This window comes from Erpetoichthys calabaricus, chromosome 4, assembly GCF_900747795.2.
Source record: "Erpetoichthys calabaricus chromosome 4, fErpCal1.3, whole genome shotgun sequence".
NCBI lineage: Eukaryota > Metazoa > Chordata > Cladistia > Polypteriformes > Polypteridae > Erpetoichthys > Erpetoichthys calabaricus.
In genome coordinates, this window is record NC_041397.2 from 110,390,579 (window position 1) to 110,396,610 (window position 6,032).

Below are 6,032 nucleotides of genomic sequence, written 5' to 3' on the forward strand. Positions count from 1 at the left end.
TAAAAATGAACATTTTCAGGCGAGTAGCTATTTTTTATAACCATTCCCTTTGTTATGTAGGGCAAAACACTTCTCCCTCTTTTGGACTGAATGTTCTCTTTTCTCTGCCATGATAATGGTTGGCTAAATAAATTTGGTTCTGTGTCTCCACACATTTGTATCCCAGTTAATCAGGAAGTCATTGATTTCAGCTGGAAAGTTACATGGGAAACATGCTTCAGTTACATTGTATCACATTAGTTTCCAAGGGTGCCAACAATTGTGGCCCGTGTGTTTCTGTTAAAAAATATTTATTTCTTGATGAGAGCTTCGTTTTTCTCTAAATGAACTTGTTTCAATTAAAAGTCAGAGGTTTCTCATTTTTTTTCAGTGGAAGATGACAGTTCTTCAGGCAACAGCGATTGTTTTTTTGAACCCTTTTTACTAATTTTTACAAGGGGGTGCCAATAATATTGGAGGGCACTGTATATGTAAGACATGTCAGGCAATGCCCCTAAGTCTTAATGAAGAATACATTCATTACTATTATTCTTCATATCAACAGACCCTGAGGATGGGCCCTGATGTGCTGTCACGTTAGAAATGGAATTGGGGACAAAGCGAACTATATTTAATGTTTGAAAAACTAAAATTAAGAGCATAGCTGTAATACAAAACATATTACCTCATGCCAGAATGCAGGTCCCTGGTGTCTCACATAAACTGTATACAATAAGCTTCCAACAATATTATAATGAAAACCACTTCACTGACAGAAACTATTAAAATGAATGGTAGACTAGAAGTCTTGCTTGTCAATCACTCTCCACCCACTCTGGTCTTCTGCAAAAACACCTTGGGAATTTAAAGCTTCAGAAGAGCACCGACTGCAAAGATGAAACAGCAAATTCCAGAACTCTAACAATGCAGTCTTTGAAAGAAGAAAAAAAAAAGGTTTTAATAAAATGTTGAGGAAGCTGAATAAGCACAAGGGCTTGTAACAATGAGCCACTTATCTTAAAGCTAAAAATTATACATAAAAAGGTCCAATTAAAATTTTTTCAAGTTGGATGACAGGTTAACATTTGTAACCAAAATTAATCTCTCTCTTTCCAGGGGACTTTTAAACATTTCATTTTTTAAGCATTACAATATATAGTCAAGAAGTTAGACTTAAATCTACCCTACAAAAGCAAAAAAAGAGTAATAAAAACCTCTAGGATATCATCAAGAAGCGCTACTAGGTTTTTTCCAGTCATTCAGGGTATGAATGAAGACAAAAGACTAATCCTGAATCTACACAAAAGAATTCTTTAAACATTAAAGCAATAAGTAAGTCTGATTACAGTTATTAATTTAAAGTTCTCTAACAAGGACAAAGAGGCATGCAGAGGCCAGTTAAGAACTATTTTTGCACAACTACTGGTTTTCTTTACAGAGTTACCTGTAGATACATGGAACAAGTGACCCTGTTGTGTTACCATGCAGTCCTTCAAACCTAAAACTGATATTACTTGTAGAGGACTGATCGGCCATCTTTGACTAAATGGCCAGTTCTCTTTTAACCTCAGGCTTTCAGGTTACAATATTAGATTACAAATTATCTCAAAACTTTGAGCAAGCCACTTGACCTAGTCCATTGTTACAAACATACATGTTAAAGACGCGCAGATGGAGAACAACAAAGCTGCAGGTCTTTCAAATTGCATGGACAGAGAGTGTTAAAAAATATAAAAAAGCTCTCTTTAAAGCTTGCTCAGATTACTATTCTAAAATATTAGATAACAATAATAAAAATCCTTGGTTACTGTTTAGAACTGTGGCTAATTTAACAAATGGGAATTCAGATCTACAGTGCAAAATACCAACAGACATTAGCAGTACAGACTTTATGAACTTTTTTAATGAGAAAATTAAAAATATAAGATCCTAGATCTCAGCATCACATTGCAAACCATATACTAGCTTGGCAGACCCTGTCTCGCCTTGCAATCAACACTTTAGAAATTTTAATCCTGTAACAGAACAGTAAGTCTTGACTTTAATTTCTAAAATAAAACCTTCTACTTGTTCCCTAAATCCAGTGCCAACAAAATCTGTAAAAAGTGCAATGGATATTCTTGCAGCATCTATTCTTAACATTGTTAATAGTTCATTATTGCATGGCACAGTAACTGATGCACTAAAAGTGTCAGTTATTAAACCATTACTTAAAAAGTCAGATCTAGACCCACACATTCCTAATAATTGCAGACCCATTTCAAATTTACCCTTTCTCTCCAAAATACTTGAAACAGTAGCCGCCAATCAGCTTCAGTCACATCTTACGCATCACAATTTACATGAGAAATTCCAGTCTGGTTTCCGCTCTGGTCATAGTACAGAAACCGCACTAACGCATGTTGTAAACGAAATTCTGATATCCTCTGATGAAGGAAACTCCACTGTAATTATGTTGTTAGACTTAAGCGCAGCTTTGACACCATTGACTGTTCCATTTTATTGCACAGGCTAGAAAATGTCAGGCTTACAGGCAGTGTCCTTACCTGGTTTATTTTATTTATCAAATTGATTATAATACACACATAAATGTGCTGACAGTACTCCATCATTGTACACAAAAGTGAGATATGGTGTCCCACAAGGCTCAGTTCTGGGACCTTTACTGTTTTCACTTTACACTGTGTGCACAATTATTAGGCAAGTTGTATTTTTGGGATTAATTTTAATATGAAACAAATACAGTGCCATCAGTCAATCCATCTATCCTTCCTTTATCCAACCCGCTATATCCTAACTACAGGGTCACGGGGGTCTGCTTGAGCCAATCCCAGCCAACACAGGGCACAAGGCAGGAAACAAACCCCAGGCAGGGCACCAGCCCACCGCAGGGCACACACTAGGGACAATTTACAATCGCCAATGCACCTAACCTGCATGTCTTTGGACAGTGGGAGGAAACCGGAGTACCCGGAGGAAACGCACACAGACACGGGGAGAATATGCAAACTCCACACAGGGAGGACCTGGGAAGCGAACCCGAGTCTCCTAACTGCGAGGCAGCAGTGCTACCCACTGCGCCACCATGCCACTCAGTCAATCCAAAATGTTAATAAACCTGAAACCTGAATGTTATGCAAAGGGAATGTGAGTGTGAACATTATCAAGGAAATATATGTATGTGCACAATTATTAGGCAACTATTAGTGTGCAGAATTATTATGCAACTAAATCAAAAACTTACATTTTCCCGCTCTCCCTTGTTTATTTTAATCTGTTAAAGTGAGAATAGTAAACAAACAACACATAATTTCCAAATAAAAAAATTTCTGGCTTGAAAAAAAAAAAATCAGTGACCAATATAGCCACCCTTCTTTTCAATAACAGCCTTCCATTTATGGAATCTATTAGTTTCTTAATCTGTTGCCGATCAACTTTTTGTGCAGCAGCAACCACAGCCTCCCAGACACTGTTCAGAGAAGTGTACGGTTTTCCTTCCCTGTAAATCTCCTGTTTAAGAAGGGCCCACAAGTTCTCAATAGGGTTTAGGTCAGGTGAGGAAGGGGGCCATGTCATTATTCTGTCATCTTAAAGGCCTTTACTGGCTAGCCACGCAGTGGAGTACTTTGATGCATGTGATGGAGCATTGTCCTGCATAAAAATCATGGTCCTCTTGAAAGATGCTGACTTTTTCCTGTACCACTGCTTGAAGAAAGTGTCTTCTAAAAACTGGCAGTAGGTTTGGGAGTTGAATTTGAGTCCATCTTCAACCTGAAAAGGTCCAACTAGCTCATCTTTAATAATACCAGCCCATACCAGTACCCCACCCTCCACCTTGCTGGCGTCTGAGTCGAAGTGGACCTCTGTGCCCGTTATTGATCCAGCCATGGGCCCATTCATCTGGTCCATCAAGTGTCACTCTCCTCTCATCAGTCCATAAAACCTTTGAAAAATCTGTCTTCAGATACTCCTTGGCCCAGTCTTGACGTTTCAGTTTATGTGTCTTGTTCAGTGGTGGTCGGGTTTCAGCTTTCCTTACCTTGGCCATGTCTCTGAGCACTGAACACCTTGTACTTCTAGGCACTACAGGTAAGTTACAGTTCTGGAACATGACAGCACTAGAGGATGACGGGTACCTGGTTGCTTCACGTTTGATTCTTCTCAAATCTGTGGCAGTTAATTTGCGTCTTTTTTTCTCAACACGTTTCTTGCGACCTTGTTGACTATTTGCAACAAAACGCTTGATGGTTCTATGATCACACTCCAATATCTTAGCAATTTGCAGAGTGCTACATCCCTCTGAAAGACTTTTTACAATTTTTGACTTTTCAGTCAGTTAAATCTCTTTTTTGGCTCATTTTGCCTAGGGAAAAGAAGCTGCCTAATAATTATGCACACCTTAATATAGGGTGTTGGTCTCCTTAGGCCACACCCTCACTCATTACACAAATACATGTTACTTGATATGCTTAAATAAAATAAGCATTCAAATTTATGCAGCTTGGAAATGGAACATATGCATGAAAATTATGATATGGTCAAAATACTCACTTGCCTAATAATTGTGCACACAGTTACATGCTTCCAATGGGATCTAGCATTAGAAAACAATTAATTTTCATTCGTGCGCAGATGACACCCAGTTATACCTTTCATTTAGATCAAATGAAGTTTTTCCAATATTGTCTTTAGTTGTGTTAGTGAATTAAGGAGTGGATGGATAAGAACTACTTGTCTTTAAATACTGATAAAACTGAGATGATAATTATTGGAGGGAATGATGCTTACTGAAACAATATTTTGTCCTCATTTAACTTAGTTGGAATCAAAATTAATTTTACTTAATCAGCCTGCAACCTAGGAGTTTTGATTATAGCATGTCATTTAATGTACATATTACAAAATTGTCTAAGTCATATGTCTTCCACCTTAAAAATGTTGGGAAATTAAGGCGCTTTTTAAATAAGCAGGATTCTGAGAAATTAATTCATGCATTTATTTCTAGTAGGATTGACTACTGCAATTCGGTGTTCACTAGATGTTCAAACTGTTCTTTTTACAGCTTTCAGTTAATCCAAAAATGCTGCTGCAAGAATTATTACAAGAAAATATGAACACAAAACAGTCGTTCTTAAGTCCTTACACTGGCTCCCAGTTAAGTAAAGGGGAGATTTCAAAATCCTCCTTTTAACATATAAAGCCTTAAATGGCCAAGGTCCGGCTTACTTATCTGAACTTATCATGACTTGCATACCAGAACACACATTAAGATCTCAAGATGCCAGTCTGCTTATGATTCTAAGGATTAATAAAATAACAGCGGAAGGTTGACCTTTTAGTTACAGGGCCCCTAAATTGTGGAATGGTCTGCCTGATACTATAAGAGGTGCCCCTTCAATCTCTGCTTTCAAATCCCAGCTCAAGACTCACTACTTCAGTTTAGCATATCCTGACTAAAGTTGCCAATTAACTGTACATAGTGCATCTCTGTTGTTAGTCATTAGCAGTAAAACATAAGTAATATGATAATTATAATTTGTTGCAAACCTCACCTATTCTGTTTCTCTTCTTGGTACTCAAATGTGGCACTTGGTGTCACTGCCCTACTGCCAAGTTGTTTTGCCTGTCTAAAGTAAAGTTATCTCTGATGAAGGATTGCTGGAATCGTCGGGTAGAGGGGTCCTTTCATCGGATTGGCTGGCCCAGTACTGTTTCAGCTGTGGAACAGCCAATAGGGGGAGGCAGCTTGATGGCCGAGGTCTCCAGGACTCTGAACAAATCCAAATCATATTATGTGATATCATCTACTGTTGAATTCTGCTCTGTACTTGTAATATTTCTATTGCACTGTTTTTTTGCATTGAGGACCCCCTTTTTTGACACACACTGCACGTCTAACCTACCTGGAAAGGGGTCTCTCTTTGAACTGCCTTTCCCAATGTTTCTTCCATTTTTTCCCCTACAAGGGTTTTTTTTTTTGGGGGGGGAGTTTTTCATAAACTTCTTAGAAAGTCAAGGCTGGGGGGCTGTCAAAAGGCAGGGCCTGTAACACC

The 6,032-nt window shown here is 38.2% G+C and overlaps 1 protein-coding gene across 1 annotated transcript in view; it reads right to left on the reverse strand.

Annotated features, from left to right (window-relative positions):
* tpt1 (tumor protein, translationally-controlled 1) overlaps window positions 1-6,032 on the reverse strand; it is a 1,004,241-nt gene that overhangs the window by 733,148 nt on the left and 265,061 nt on the right. The gene's annotated exons all lie outside the window — the stretch shown is intronic.